This window comes from Crinia signifera, unplaced genomic scaffold (genome assembly GCF_055691185.1).
Source record: "Crinia signifera unplaced genomic scaffold, ASM5569118v1 HAP2_SCAFFOLD_463, whole genome shotgun sequence".
Taxonomy (NCBI): Eukaryota; Metazoa; Chordata; class Amphibia; order Anura; family Myobatrachidae; genus Crinia; species Crinia signifera.
Genome location: NW_028142356.1, coordinates 72,931 through 76,536, shown reverse-complemented (window position 1 = coordinate 76,536; position 3,606 = coordinate 72,931).

Here is a 3,606-nt window from a genome sequence, read left to right as displayed (position 1 = left end):
CCACGCTGGTTCCCCTTCAGGAAGCTGGCGCCGCAAATGGCTGCCTAGGATCTGTGCACTCAGCATATGTAACCCCCTGTGTACCCTGTGTTTCCCCTGTGTGAAAACTGTACTGTCCCTAGCAGATCCCTGCTATAACTGTGGTATCTTTGCTCATACTGTCACCACCCAGCTGCTGCAGCGACCAGTGGCGCCGCTGATGGCTGCCTAGGCGCTGTGCAGCTTGGCGGGTATATGTTCTGGGTGATACTGTAATGTCCCTGCTTATATTGTCACCTACCTGGCTGTGCGGTGCCTAGGCGCTGTGCAGCTTGGCGGGTATATGTTCTCTGTGTGATACTGTACTGTCCCTGCTTATATTGTCACCTACCTGGCTGCCGCAGCGACCAGTGGCGCCGCTGATGGCTGCCTAGGCACTGTGCAGCCTGGCGGGTATATGTTCTCTGTGTGATACTGTACTGTCCCTGCTTATATTGTCACCTACCTGGCGCCGCAGCGACCAGTGGCGCCGCTGATGGCTGCCTAGGCGCTGTGCAGCCTGGTGGGTATATGTTCTCTGTGTGACACTGTACTGTCCCTGCTTATATTGTCACCTACCTGGCTGCTGCAGCGACCAGTGGCGCCGCTGATGGCTGCCTAGGCGCTGTGCAGCTTGGCGGGTACATATTCTCTGTGTGATACTGTACTGTCCCTGCTATACAGCTGTGCTACTCGATGAGCATGTGTTGCCAGCATGAAATGTGTCAATGTAACCTATGTAATGCCTCCCCCCCCCCCCCCCCCTTCATCCCTGCTTGATGCTGCACTGTATATCCACAACAAATTCCGAGTGTGCGCAAGCACACCTGGCCAATAAAGTTGATTCTGATTCTGATTCTGATCTCCACGCACCTGGTATGTAGTTTTATATTATCGTTGGCAGATTGCTCTGCCTCCTGAACTCTGATCCCCTAGTCCCCAATACCATATAGTAGGTGGGATTCTCTAGTTTTTAATTCCATTAAAATCTAAGAAATCTATTTATGGGAACTGGAGATATCTGCAGTCAAGCAAGCTGTCCTCCCACCAGAAAATTATGAATAATAAGCCCACTCCACTATGCACCCCTCCTCTGCATATTAAACATCCTCTACCACCCTGGAAGTTATGTATCAGGGCCCCTTCAATCAGCCCAGTGCCCCCTTCTCCCACCCCATCTCCCACCATCTGTGCAGTAAAGGGGTAATTAGTGGAAATTACTGATCCAGGCCCTACATGCAGAGCGGTTGATATAATACCCCCTACCACCCACGTGACATCAAAGCTTCCCCCACCCCTACCACTGGAGGATTGGTAGGGGCCACAATACATTGCTATGCCCAGGGGTCTACACTGCTGTTGATGCCCCTGTATATATATATATATATATATATATATATATATATATATATATATATATATATATATATATATATATATATATATATATGTGTATATATATATATATATATATATATATATATATATATATATATATGTCCTGCAGATTCCTTTGGCTCTTGAATTTGAGCTTGAGGAAATAAGGCGGCACTCCAAGGGTTTAGGTAAAATGTCAAAAAAGTTTTATATAGACATAGTGATAATAAAGGACATCTACGACGTTTCAAGGCCCACTGGCCTTTTCATCAGGCTGCTGTCCAAAGTGCAATGTGTGCTGTGCAAAGACTCGTTTTTGCACAGCACACATTGCACTTTGGACAGCAGCCTGATGAAAAGGCCAGTGGGCCTTGAAACGTCGTAGATGTCCTTTATTATCACTATGTCTATATAAAACTTTTTTTACATTTTACCTAAACCCTTGGAGTGCCGCCTTATTTCCTCAAGCTCAAATTCAAGAGCCAAAGGAATCTGCAGGACATATCTAAATTATTGGGAAGGCACCAAGGTAAATTGACCTATCGTCCGGAGTGCCGAGCGCACCAACCTACTATATATATATATATATATATATATATATATATATATATATATATATATATATATATATATGTATGTATGTATGTATGTATATATATATATATATATATATATATATATATATATATATATATATATATATATATATATATATATATATATATATAAGGTGACCAGGGTGGCGGCACTCACGGACGGATGAAGAAACGACACAGAGTCGAAATAGTGATCAACGTTTCAAAGCTTCAATGGCTTTTTCGTCAGGATAAATGTGCAATGCAAAAAAACATACCTTATATACTGTGCATCACCCTTGTGCTCGAATGGAGGACGTCGCTGCAGACGTGGAGACGTCTCAGGTAGTGACGTCATGTGAACGTACCCATCACCATAGTGACAATGTATAAACAACGGAAGCCTGGAGGTAAAATATTAGGAATAATAAATATAAATATATGCAATTACAATTTCGTGCAAAATGTAAATAATGTGCAATCAAGTGTATTAAAAAGACAATTATAAAAAGACAATTATTAAAAAGGGGGAGCAATGGATAGAAGTACATCGGGGAGGTTTCTGTGTTTTGTACTGTAGACGTATCTCTCTTTAGAGGGGAACGTCTTTTGCTTGTGCATTATGCTACTGTGTTAATTTTTGTTTTTACAGTGTAGCAAACATTAATGCAAGATGTTACAGAAAGCTATACAGTCCCGCGTGCTCATTAAGGCCTTTAGGAGACAGAGTGCCGAGTCTGTGAATCCAACGTGATTCAGCTTGTAGCAATCTACGGCCTCTGTTACCGCCCCTTCGTAGTGGTGGAATTTGATCTATGATGCGGTAAGACAGGGATGCTAGGTTATGTTTATGGGAAAGAAAATGTTTTGATACTGGCTGGTCAGCTTTACCATTAGCTAGGGCTGCTCTGATTGTGCTCCTATGTCCTGCGATACGTTCTTTAAACATGCATTCTGTTTTTCCCACATATCCTTTCCCACACGGACAAGTTAAAAGGTATATAACATATTTAGAGGTACATGTTAAGCGATGTTTTATGGGGATTCTTATACCTGTTAATGGGTGGGGGAATGAGTCGCCCATAACCATGGATCGACACGTAGTGCAGTTGGCACATCGGAAGCAGCCCTTTTTGTTGTACACAATTCCTTTTGTTTTTTGAGATGAAACATCTGTTTTTACTAGGAGGTCTCTAAGATTAGGACCCCTCTTGTGGCAATGCATGATGTTACTAGTTTTAAACATAGGTAGATCTTTATCTGTGTTGACAATTGGCCACAGATTTTTAGAGTGTTTTTTTACAATGTCACTCTTGGAATTGTAACAAGTGACCCAAGGTATTTTATTGGGATTTTGTGTTTTGTCTTTGGAATTGTGCAATAGCTGTGTTCTCGTTAGTTTTAATGCTTTGGTGCGCTGTTGTCTGAGAGAATCTATTTTATATCCTCTGTTCAAGAAATTTTTTGTGAGCTCTTCTAACTGTAGGTCACGTTGTTCTTCGTTATTATTAATCCGACAGCAGCGCAAAAATTGAGAATAAGGGAGACTAAGGACCAACGGTTTTGGGTGAAAGCTAGATGCCAACAGCATATTATTGCGTATTATTGCTGTAGGTTTTACATACATGATGGTCAT